Raw genomic sequence first — 13,989 nt, 5'->3', positions numbered from 1 at the left:
ATAGGATGAATGTGATGTATTTTGTTAAAGGAGGATGAAAGCGTAATTAAGGAGCATTATTGGAGTGACTTTGATGGTTATTGGACTCTAATTCATTTGGATTTTCGCTGTATGAAGAAATGAAAGGACGGCGCAAGTGGAAACAATTCACAAAGGGATTAAACTGTTTAAAACACATGCTCAAAGTAAACCGGATTTTGCCGAGGTGTTTATATGGATTCAAAAGTCGTAAATAATCTACAAAATGGAGGAGACCGATCAGAGCAACTGTGACAAATAATCCAACTGAAACCGGCATGGACAATGACTATGTTTTAAAAATGCGCTTATCCAGACAAGCCCGGTTTGGACAATTAACGCACAGAAGAAACAATTATATTAAAGAAAGAATTATACATTTCTGTCTTTTTATGCCTTTAATAGCTACTAACTTGAATTTGTATTCAAATTAATTAATCAATTTTTATTTATTTTTTATTGCAATGTATAGAGAAGGCTTTTAGTGACAATCATGTATTGCTTTACAATTATATGTAAAAGAAAAAAAAATCTAAATATGATATTTGGCCTCAAATCATCTATTTAATTTTTAATTATTTTTTTTAATGTATTTATAGAAGGACCATGCATACAAAAACATTAATCTCAGCAAAGAGAAGAGATGCAATATTCCAGATTATAGCTAATAGCTAATTTCCATAACAATCAATACAAATAATAACATTGCATGATCTCTACCAGTCAAACAATTTTAAAACCTGATTTAAGTACTACTCAATAAATTAATACATAGTACACTTACATGATCTCGGTCACTCAAATAATTACAAAGCCTGATTTAAATACAGGTTACAAACATAATACTTAGTACACTTCAAATACACTTAAATAAAATAAAAATATCTAAGATATGACAATACAGTTCAAATAAAAAAAATTAAAAAAATCAGATTACAGTTTAATTAATGTTGGCATGACTGGTTGCTTAATATCATTTTTTTTGCATCATGTGAAAACAAGTTAAAATCAGTACAGGTTTTAAGTTCAACTGGAAGAGTATTCCAGTGCTTGATGGCCGTAAACGAAAATGCTGATTGTCCAAAGGCAGTGCGCCTCAGAGGGATGGTTAGATCTGCATTTGATGAAGATCTGGAGTTTCTGCAACTCTGCTCATGACGAAACTGAAAAAAGCCCCTCAACGGTGGTGTTGTAGAATTGTGAATGATTCTGAATACCAATCGAACTTGGGAAAATAGAACAAGACTATCAAAATTGAAAAGTTTGTATTTGGACAGTATATTGCAATGATGGTGTTGTAATGACTTTCTATCCATAACTTTAAAGGCTTGTTTATAAAGAACCTCAAGTGGTCTCATAGCAGTCTTAGTTGCTTGGGACCAGCAGGTTATACAGTAGTGAAAATGTGATAGTATCATGGCATGCAAAAAGGTTTTCGATGCTTCTGTGGTTAATGAGTTCCTAATATGTTTACATTTGAAAATGTTATATTTCAGCTTTCTAGTCATGCTTCTAATATGGCTTTCAGAAGTCAAATTGGCATCCAAGATCACTCCCAAGTATTTTACCTCATTGACGTTTTCAATTATTTTACCATTCACACGAAGCTGTGGATGCGTGGTTGTTTTTTTCTTATTCGTGAAATACATTATCACTGTTTTGTTAGTGTTTAAAGTAAGACACGAGTCATTTAACCATTGAGCAACTTTGTGCAGCGTCGACGAGAGCTTAGAGGCAACCTGTTCAGCATCTTTCCCATGAGTGTAAACCACTGTGTCGTCAGCATACATCTGGATGTCCACATCCTCACAAGCAGATGGGAGATCATTAATATATATGCTGAACAACAGCGGTCCAAGAATTGAGGCTTGTGGCACTCCGATTGAGCATGGCTTAGTTTCTGACAGTTTATCATTTATACGGACACATTGAGAACGACCAGCTAAATAAGACCTGACCCATTGTATTGTGCTAACTGACAGGTTGAAATTGTTGAGTTTTGATAAAGGTTTGGTATGGTTTACTGTGTCAAATGCTTTTCGCAGGTCAAGGAACACTGCTCCAACTATCCCTCCTTTGTCTTAGCCTTGATTCTTTCCACTAAATAGCAGAATGCAGTCTCATTAGAATAATTGGTCCTAAAACCAAACTAGGATGGGGTAGGTCGTTGTAGCTTAGGTGTGATACCAGCTGCTCCGCGACTACTTTTTCAACTACTTTGGACACAACAGGTAGAATGCTGATGGGTCTATAGTTGCCTACTTCTTTCTTGTTGCCACATTTAAAAATTGGTGTTACAATAGCAGTTTTAAGAGCTGATGGAAATGTATTTTCTTTTAATGATTGATTTGTAATAAAGGTGATGGAGTTAGCTAAATTCTTTTTATGTTTTTTTTATAAATACTGTGTCTAGTCCCCAGTGATCTTTAGCCTTAGAATTTGATAAGGTGGAAATTATTTTATTCACTTTAGTCTCATGTGTACAGTTGAGTTTGAGCACTTTTGTATCGTCAGCTAATGCAAGAAGCGGTTCTGTTACATTGAAACTGTGGGCAAATTCTGAAACAGACTCAATAAAGAAAGTATTAAAATGGTTGGCCACGGCTAGGCTATCCTGTTGAAGGGTTCCGTTTATCATAAGCTCAGTATTATAATTTTTTGAGTGATCTTTTCCAATAAGTTTGTCAATGGTTTTCCATAGTTCTGAGGCCTGGCGCCCCCCCTGCGATCTTTGGCGCCCCCCCAGGTTGGGAACCATTGCTCTAGGGTAGATTGTGAATTTAATCCAGTTGTAACTAAAGTCTTATTTTAGTGCTGATCATATTTTTGTATCATTATTCCATATCAGCAAAGTATCATAAGATATTAAATAAATAGTGGAGTAAAAGTACAATATTTATATTGTACTCAAGTACAGTACCCGAGTAAATGTACTTGTGTTGTTACTTTACACCACTGATTTAGCTACTGTGCATATGAAAATAAAGTTGAATCTATTGTACCCTTTACTCCACTGCATTTCTTTAACAACTGTAGGTACTTTCCAGATCTAGATTGTAAATATAAATCATATAATATGTTCTTTAAATATGTTATAGACTATACTACCCACTTGTATCTAAAGTATTTTTGATAAGCTCCCCTGCACACTACCAAACAGCTCCCTGGAAGCTGCATAAACATATTGATGATGTAATTATGTTGTTACATTTATGTAAAAAAAAACATGTAACATTTGACTGGATAGAGGTGTTTTCAAATGAGGTGACGAATCACCAAACTGCAACAATTAAGTCTTTCACATTTCTTACAGCTTCAAGAACTGTCTTCAAAGTCTTACTTAATTCTCTCACTTTTGACTCAGGATTCAAAGATTTTAGTAGTAGTATTGGCCAACATTTTTAATTAAATATTTTGCAAATGCTACAGCCACACGTGATGGAGTTACTTAAAGGGTGATGAATTAAGGGAGGCCAAGGCCATACATCTAACTAAGTTGAAGTCATCTGTAATGTGGTGTTTTTGTTTTCACATATTTATACTGTGTGCTTAAGCAATTGATGGAAGGTTGGTAGGTCAGGTGATAGCATAACCTTGTAACACTTTATTTGCCATATTGGTGAGTTGTTTTAGTGAGTGAAGTGTTGACTGTAAGACAATGCATTGATACTGTATCTGTTAGCAGCAACAGACTGTTTACTGTGTCATTTCAACCCTGAGGCTTTGAAGTCATAGTTGAAAAACAGGGCTCGTCCGGGATTTGAACCCGGGACCTCTCGCACCCTAAGCGAGAATCATACCCCTAGACCAACGAGCCTTCTACAGTTTGGAAAAAGAAGGATTATATTTTCCTCCCCTTGCCTTCCAGACCAAAAACGTTACCTTCAGACTGATGATGTGGCAGCTTAAAGACATTAACTTGTTACTTGGTAAAAGAGCCCCCTCTGCTGCACATTTTTGTAATCCCATTCAGCTCTTCAGCTTTGCACACCTTGACGCCAAGAAACACAAGGATTGAACATTAGACCAGTGGAAATCTGTACTTTGGTCTGATGAGTCCAAATTTGCGATTTTTGGTTCCAACCGCCGTGTCCTTGTGAGACGCAGAGAAGATGAGCAGATGGTTTCTGAAATTTAAACAAATTCTCAAATTGGGATCAATAAAGTACCATCTTATGGTGGTTCCCACCGTGAAGCATGGAGGAGGGAGTGTGATGGTATGGGGGGGCTTTGCTGGTGACACTGTTGGTGATTTATTCTGAATTCAAGGCACACTTAACCAGCATGGCTTTCCAGACCAAAACTTTAACTTCAGACTGATGATGTGGCAGCTTAAAGACAAAAATATTCTGATTTATAAAACACTGCGCACGCACGTCCTACGCCGGTTTCCCTTTATAAATCCCAATCAACTCGAAATGCGGCGCAGCCTTTGCGGGCTTCATGTAACGCCCATATTTGCCTATAAACAGTCAAAGAATCGCCCCGTATTAATATTCATTTTGATTGACTGCATGAAGAAGATCGCAGGAAATGATGACAGAACAGCTAAAAAAGACACCTCACACCGTGGGTGTTTCTCAATCTCGAGTAAAGCTGCTTTAGAGCCACTATTTCAAGCATACTAGTCATCGAGTGCCGCCAAAGTACTGTTCCAATGTCCAGCATACTTGGAATTCTACCGAGCCCGGCGTACTTTGTTTAGAGAAATGTCGAGGCTGCACATGTGTAGACTCCGCAGTCTTAAAATCCCCACAATGCTTTGCGCACGGGCCAATTTCCCCAAATCTGTGGCGGAAAATGTAAGGCGGGGCCTCTCATATGACGCACACCTGCAAACTTGTAAGAATGTTCCATTCTTCGTTCTCCGATGCTCGGAAGGATTCTTGCCTAGCCTCTGAAGGACCTGACTCAGAAAACATGTCCTACAAAGGAAGCGTCCTCGACATTGAGGAACACCCCGTGTCAGATTTAGGTTATTTTGGGTAGGTCGAGATAAATCATATTGTTTGTTGGATGCAGTTTGAACCAGAGTAGCAGCATGGAGGTCGGATCATCACCAAAATAAATAAATAAGTGGTCCGAAAAAGGTATAATGACAAAAAGAATACACATAGCCTAACTAGTTGGGGGGTAGAAGGGGGTATCATGCACCCCCTGAAATATACTTCTAATCAGCTTTTCTAGATTTGAAAAAGTGTGTAGAAAACGATTAGCTATGTTCAGGGCCGGCTCCAGACAATTTGCTGCCCTAGGCGAGATTTTAGCTGGCGCCCCCCCCCACCTCCCAGCCAGAGAATCGTACAGTATAAAAGATAAAGATCAATAGAGTATCCAAGGAATACACAATAGAATGGGGGATGGACGTCACATCCTCTAGGGGGGTCCGGTGGTATGCCCCCCCGGAAAGACATTTTTGAATATTTTAAAGTAAAATGCTTTGGGCAGAATTACTACTAGATCTAGGGGGTACAACTCTAAAACATCCATATGAAAAGATCGGTTTACATTTTAATAATCAAATAAGTATGTGAACATAACCAATAACCTACCATAGCCAATAACAAATAAATGTAACTTCTTTTATTTTTGTTATATCTTATTTTTACTTAGTTAACATTTATTTATCTATCCATAATTTGTTATCTCTCCAGCTTTATTTTTGGTTTACTGTCCTATAGTATACATTGAAATGACTTCAAACCTGTTTATCCCAATAATTATAAAGGAGTGCCTTGGAAATATGTGTTTACTTAAATTATGACCAAAACGTTTGAGACCCACTGAGATAAAGACTAAAGTAAACTATCTATTCTAAACACTCAGAGTCCTTTACCTCACTGAGCTGTAGTTATCAGCCTCTCAGTCTGACTGGAGAGGACTCTCCCTCCACATTATTGTTGAAACATGTTCTTCTTCCGTGACCCCTAGATTCCACCGGGTCCGTCTGCGCCGCGTTACGGCCGTGTCATCCTATTCAAAGTGAATGGGCAGAAGCGTTGAAGCTTCAATGAACGCCACCATGTGGACGGGCCGTTACAGCTCAGAAGTATCCTAGAAGGGTCTCGGCGCTGGGCTCCGCTAAAAGTAGGATGCAAGTCTATTTTCTAAGCGACGCGTTTCAGAGGCGCCGGGCAGGAAGTGGAACGGTCAGAGCATCCGGCCCATCCCCAAAATAAACTCATTTTGCAGACCCTGGCCCTTTCTCATTTCACTAATTCCCCTCCTCGACTCCCCTCCTCGACTCCTATCCTCGAGACTTGGTCCCGTCCACAGGAGATGCGAGAGGAGGAGCTGAGGAGGGGAACCGAGGAGAGAGGAGGGGAAGCAGCAGGCGGTTAGAGAAATGAGAACTCCTCTCCTCTGAGCGCCCATTTTAAAGAGACGTCCATTAATGATGACAGGAGGCACAGCAGCCCTTTGTCTGATGGACAGATGTCTTCATGATGACTTATATATTTACTTTTAATTCATTCATATATGAGACAATAACAGGCTACAGATGCGGACACACACGGACACACACACACACACACACACACACACACACACACACACACACACACACACACACACACACACACACACACACACACACACACACACACACACACACACACACACACACACACACACACACACACACACACACATTTATATAAATATATACAATTTCAGAATCAGAAACAGAGCACTCTCATAATAACGTAACACTATCAGAGACTGGATATATCCCCCCCCTGGTCGCTACACACACACTGTACCACACACACACCTAAACCACACACACACACACTTTGTCTAGGCCAAAGACAACAAAGATTGTCAATCACAAATGTAATTTAGATTAAAGTAAAAATATCTTCAACAAAAAAAAAGTCCATCATCTTTCATCACCTTTCAAAAGTAATCGCGGACAATAGATGTCTCTGCAATGTGGTCTCTTGTCTTCCTTGTATTATTTATCATGTCCACTAGATGGCGATCGGTAGGATTATAGTAAAGCACTGATATTCAAGATCTAGTCATCTTGAAAAATCGTAATCTGGATCAGGCTGATCCTATCCTGAATTGCTTTGAACTCTAGAGACAAAATTTGGCCGACTTATCTGATCCTGGATCACAAAAAATGGGATTTCAAAATCTGATCGGATCTGATTGAGATTAAAAGTTTTGAACTCCTTGGCCCAGGGGATGCATACAGAGCTGTCATTGGCTGAGATAAGTCCGGCCGCGCGTCACGACTCTTTGAAACATCTCTGTTCCCGGAAATGCATCCGTGGAGGATCCATTAGTGTATCCTCGATTATAGCTCCTCCAGAGAGCCTCCTCGACGCTCAATCCTCGGTCCACGAAGTGCATTTAGAGAAATTAGATGTCCTTCAACATGGCGCGCTGAAATTAATTTCCGGGTCACTACCGGAGGACCGAGGAGTCGAGGAGTCGAGGAGGGGGAATTGATGAAATAAGAAAGGGCCCCTATCCCTCCGTAGTCTTTCAAGTAGGAGGAGAAATGCCAGCATTCTCTTCCGGTTTACAGGCACTGTGTAAATTATATATATAGAATAATTATGATGATGAATGCATTTTTTTACCACTAAAATGCACATCTTTGATTCATTTGATTATTCACGTTTATAAGAATATTACAATGATTATTAACTTTGTCTGTACAAAGTAGCCTGTCCAGGAAATATGTCCAAATCAACAAAAACTGCGAGCCGGCAGGCAAGACGCTCCGTTGGGTGTGTTTCAGAAGCATTCCAGAAGCAGTAAAGCGCTGCCTCTGGTGGAATATCACCCATTGACTAGAGTGGCGGCGATATTTGCGAACGCCGCCGCGCAGCGATCTTTGCGAACGCCGCGGCGCAGCCGTAACGCGACACAGACGGACCCGGTGGAATCTAGGGGTTAGAGCAGCAAGCACCAGATTCTAATAACAACAGCGCTGGTACCGGTGCGCCTTCCCTCTCTCCCAAGCGACGCAAACGGACCCGGTGGAATCGAGGGGTTACCTGGTCGGCCTGTTTGAGGACACCAACCTGTGCGCCATCAACGCCAAGAGGGTCACCACAGGGCCGGCCCTAGACTTTTGGGGCCCCTAAGCGAGATTTGGCTCGGGGGCCCCCCTCACTCTAGTGCAGGGGTCGGCAACCCCTGGCACGCGTGCCAGCATTGGCACGCGGCACCGTAACCAGTGGCACACTAGGAATAAGTGGAATAAGTGTGCAAAAATATTTAAATTGTATTTTCGGATCCTGATCGAGACCGCCGCCAGAGCGTGTCTCCCCGTTACCTGCAGAAGGAAGCCATGCACGTAACGCACCCCCGCTCTCTTTAACTCCAAGCGACTTTCTGCCGCTTTCCTCCGTGGTCTACAGCTGACCGTTTCACCACGGAGGAAAGCACTTCACTAATTGCCGTAGGCCTACACATAAGGAGCTGTACAAATGCCGCAGTTTTTGCGTGGCTGTGTATTTAGTTGAAAGCCCAGTGGCGGACTGGACATCTGTGTGTTGAACTTTCCTGTCGGCTCCCAGACCGTATCGAGGAGGGCAGAAGCAACAAGCTTCAGGTTCAATAACCCACTTTAGCTTAAATGACTGGAGAGAGGCGAGCTCTTCTTGGGAGGCCGTTGCATTTATTTAGCTGTTCTTCTGTTTCACAAAATACATCACAGACCTCTGTTTTTCTGCTTCCTCGTTTCACTTCCAGAAACATACACACGTTCCCTCACTGTCGCTCTACCATCCACAAACACACATGCACAAGCCACACCCCCCTCTCTCTCTCTTAAAGGGACAGCGATCTCATCTCACTCTGCATGACCCTAATACAGGTGTGCTCTGGAGAATCACAGAACGGACGATCGTCATTATTATGCCGTTTAAACCAATTATTTAAATGTGTTTGCTAAATTCGGCATTATGTAAGTTGCACTGACAGGTCCACACACTGCTTCCAGCGAGGCTCCCCCGCCCTCCTGCTGATAGTTCACGAGCGTCATGCTCCTCAACCCCCCCCCCCCCCCCGTTGATAATTCTTGATCGTTGGCACGCTGATAACAAACATTTTTTTAAATGGCACTTCATATCAAAAAGGTTGCCGACCCCTGCTCTAGTGCGTTCTCACTACACACAACACGGAACCAACTTTTGTCTTATGATGTTAGCATAAGCACACATATTGTATAAATAAGCATGTCAACACTGTGGATCTAACATCCTCTAGGGGTCCTCACCTCCTCTAGGGGGGTCCGGGGGCATGCTCCCCCGGGAAGATTTGTTTTTAAATATTGAAGTTAAAAGCATCAATCTGGTGCACTTTGAGAGCCAAAGTAAGAGATCTGTGGATACATCTCTCAACACCAGTAGCGTGGCGTGGGAAAAAAATTAGGGGAAGCCAATAATACGTCCTTTCTTTTGGGGTGTGGGGGTGTGGGGGGGGGTGTGGGGTGGGGTGGTGGTCAATGTAATAACGTAACCAGATGAATGATTACAGCGCCCGGCATCATTTTACACACATTTGTATCATACAGATGCAGGACTTACACACGCCTGTTATCTGACCGACAGGTCCGCACGCACTCTCCAGCCGAAACTCTAATAAGCATTCATTCACAAACTAAATCAGGAGACCTTTAACGTTTTACATCCGGTTCGCTCCTTTGTTCCTCGCTGTACACAGCTCCAGTTTGGGCATTGGCCTGTCATCAGATTGTATTTGTTGTTGCTGCTGCTGCAGCGGAAGTTTAGTACAATTATTTTTGATTAAATACTCCAAATCTCCACCCTCCATAATTGCACTTGCTTCAGTTGCTTGCTACTTTCTAACGGCGGTGAGAGTGGTGCAGTGACGCTATCTATCTTCTATCGATTAGATTTATGATTCGTACATTATAAAAGTATGGTAGACATTTGGATATTATCCGACTGAACAAAACGTGCATTTACCTAACAGGTTCGTTTTCCACTGACCTTTTTTCGAGCTATTTTCCAAAATCCTATGGAGAAATCCCATTGCTATTTTGTCGAGGGAAACCGAGCACAGCTTACTCCCGCTTTTTGGGACGCGTCACTGCACCACTAAGTTGATGCGATTTGATTGGATTGTGAGGTAAGGGAAGCAAGCCGCCTCTGGCTTCCCTTGGCATGGCCCTGACCAATCACAGGTTGGCAGGGGCATGACGTGGGCCTCATCTGATTGGTCAATCCCTCCATTTTTTACCTAGAGGGGCGCTGTTTCACTCTTTGTAAAATACTCAATGAGAATGGGGGAGAGACGGGCCGGCAGTAACACACAACAAATAATTTCCGAAACGAAACGAAGTGTTTTCATTTATTTATTAAAATTATAACTACAATCCGAAAAAACAGGGGAAGCCTGGCTTCCCTTGGCCTCCAGCAGAAAACGCCACTGCTCAACACCCATATGAAACAGACCTGTAAACAGATTTTTCTTTATGGATATTTTACAAAATCACTCCCTTTTTAAACTGTATTCTTGTTTTGTCATATAGTATTTCATAACTGTTTTTCATTTATTCTCTTTGGCTGTCCATTTCATAATGTTCACATAGAAACTTGCTGCCAATAGGAATATCATCAAAAATCTTTCACAAAAAGAGGTTGCACATTTAAAGTCAGGTGTTGTTATTGCAACGTCAGTGGTCAAACAGCCACATTTACTGCTGCAAACATGTTCAAACATGCTGTCAACACGTAAAGCAGTGGCAACTATGCCACAATTTCAGCTGACTTTTTCTCAGAAATACTTTCAAATAACATCCATATATTTCAGTGCTAGGTTGATGCTTAGTTAAGCTAACTATGAAACACTTTAACTGACAGGACTCAGGATCAACTTTAAGACGACGCTGAAGTTGGCGTCCGATTCGGCAGTTAAGGGGAAAGTTAAGGGAAATTTAATTTACAGCGCTGAGCGAACAATCCTCCGTGTTTGAACTTCTTAAATCGCTGCATAGCCGATTTATTTGGACTGGATTATCCCAGAGAGGCTCAACATTCTTTATAACACAGTTTTAGATTTGTGAAACCTTATTTCTATTTGTGAAAATACAAAAAAGGAAGATTTTGCTGCTTTTTTTACATCTTGACCACATAAGACCAGGTCCTGATCTAAAACCACTATACCTAGACTCATCAAATATGGACTGGATTATCCCAGAGAGTCTCAACATTCTTTATAACACAGTTTTAGATTTGTGAAACCTTAATTTTATTTGTGAAAATCAAAAAAGGCAGATTTCAGTGCTTTTTTTGCATCTAGACCACATTGGACCAGGTCCTGATCTAAAACCACTATACTTACACTCATCAAATCTGGACTGGATTATCCCAGAGGGTCTCAACATTCTTTATAAAACAGTTTGAGATTTGTGAAACCTTAATTCTATTTGTGAAAATACAAAAAAGGAAAGTTTTGCTGCTGTTTTTACATCTTGACCACATAAAACCAGGTCCTGATCTAAAACCACTATACCTAGACTCATCAAATCTGGACTGGATTATCCCAGAGAGGTTTAACATTCTTTATAACACAGTTTTAGATTTGTGAAACCTTAATTCTATTTGTGAAAATACAAAAAAGGAAGATTTTGCTGCTTTTTTTACATCTTGACCACATAAAACCACTATACCTAGACCAGTGTTTCCCCTATATACAAATAGCTCCGCCGCTGCTAGGGGGCGCCAGCCAGGTACCCGAAAGAAAAAAAAAGATGTATTTCATTTTTTAATTGTATTAAAATAATAATAAGTGGCGACCCTTTTTCGTTTTTGATTGTTTGTTATGTGGATTTTGTAGTATTTGTGTTACTGTATGTTCAATAAAAAGTGTATTTTTGCTAAATCTTGAGACAACTGTAGTGGCAGGGCCGATTTTTTACATAGTAAGTGATGAAAGTGGGGGATGTTGGTTTATCAGGCACACAGCCAAAGTGCGAGCGTGGGAGCGAGAGAGCGAGGGAGCGAGAGAGACAGGCCGCTAACGGCGAACCGGTACCGGCCTTATAAATACAGTCTATGGTACCGGCGCTGTTGTTATTAGAATCTGGTGCTAGCTGCGCTAACGGATATAATGTTACAACCAGGGTGGAGGAGAGCTCTCCTGTCATACTGAGAGGCTCAGTGAGGTAAAGGGCTCTCTGAGTGTTTAGATAGTTAATTTTAGTCTATCTCAGTGGGTCTCAAACAAATATGTGTTGACAAATGATGTATGATAATCCTGTCCAGATTTGATGAGTCTAGGTATAGTGGGTTCAGATCAGGACGTGGTCCGATGTGGTCAAGATGCGAAAAAAGCACTGAAATCTACCTTTTTTAGATTTTAACAAAATAGAATTATGGTTTCACAAATCTAAAACTGTGTTATAAAGAATCGTTTGAGTCTCTGGGATAATCCAGTCCAAATAAATCGGCTATGCAGCGATTTAAGAGACTCAAACACGGAGGATTGTTCGCTAAACGCTGTAAATTAAATGTCCCTTAACTTTCCCCTTAACTGCCGAATCGGAAGCCAACTTCAGCGTCGTAACTTTAAGGTAGCTTCTAGCTTCATGTCGAACAGTAAGTCAACATTTTCCAGAGAGCTTTCTTTGAAATCACCAGGTAACGCTAAAAACATAACATTTAGATTGTATGACAAAGTGTTTATTTAATATATCTGGCTAGCTATAGCTACTTGCTAACGGTTTAGCTTACCCCCACGTTTCAAAGTAACGTCAACGTAGCTGTAATTTATGCTTTGCTTACATGTTCGCATAACTTGGAAGTTTACTGACCATAGGTGGCGCGTGGGGCTCAGGTTTGGGAAGGCTTAAGGCTAAATAACTTTTTTTTACCTGACGCTGCCCGCCTCTGGCGTCTATAGAAAAGAGATCAACTCGGTGAAAGCACCGCCTGCTGACCGATCAGAGCTCAGTGTGCGGAGTTTAAAGTCATATTACAGGACAAAGGAAATACAGTTTAAACTGCCGTATGCAGTGAAGACGCCGAAGTGTCGCACTTATCATTCATATCACACTGATATCACATCATCAATCAAAGATCATCGATCATATAATATCACAATATTTCCTTATCTGAGTCAGCTTCTCGAGCCGTATCTGGCCGTGCAACACATTGTCACATATAGCCTACTGTATGCAGACGTATAATTTTAAGCAACACACTAAGTTGACGAAACACTCAACTCAAATAAAGTCAGATCCCCTCGTGTCTTAGATCTATGGGGCAGTATCATAAAACTGTTGTACGCTTTCAAACACTCGGTAGTTTATTTTTTAACCAGTTGTTCTGTATTCTCCTTGCAGGTGCAACTATGTGGCTTGTATCCTGGATTATATGTTTAAGTCATGGATGTTTAAAGTTCATATTTGTCTAATAATAGTTTACTTTTCATTAATGAAGTATGACGCTGCGCTGTCAGTACACTTGTCCCTGTTTGTGATTGGTCAAATGTAGCAAACCCCGCCCCTTTCACGTGAATACGTTCTCAGCTGGAGAGAGAAACCCTGGCTTGATTTACCGAGTTGATAACCAGCGTCGTAGGACCGCTTAGCGAGAGCGCGTTTGTTAGGGTTAGTTAAGATAACTCAAACATATCCTCGGTATGTTGAACTGGCTTCGTACAGGGCACAGGTGGCTGCATAGCAGCACTAATGTCAAAGACACAAACATTATACATTTTATTTTTATTTTACCAGGATGCAGTGACACACATAGGCTATTTGGGAACGCTTAGCCTTCCCTAGCCCAAAGTACCCGCCGCCCCTGCTCCTGGCTCAAGTGGTGGCTCTGGGGTTGTTGTGTGAGCCACCCAGTGCAGTGGCGTCGCCTGGCCTGGGCATTCGAGGTTTTTTCTGTAGCCCCGGACAATTCTCCCTCAATAATATAATACATACCGTGCTTTACGTGAAATTCATCATGACACAAGAGAGGACGGTAGGAC

This window comes from Notothenia rossii (genome assembly GCF_949606895.1).
Source record: "Notothenia rossii genome assembly, chromosome: 5".
Lineage (NCBI taxonomy): Eukaryota > Metazoa > Chordata > Actinopteri > Perciformes > Nototheniidae > Notothenia > Notothenia rossii.
Note: the sequence above shows the minus strand (reverse complement) of the source record.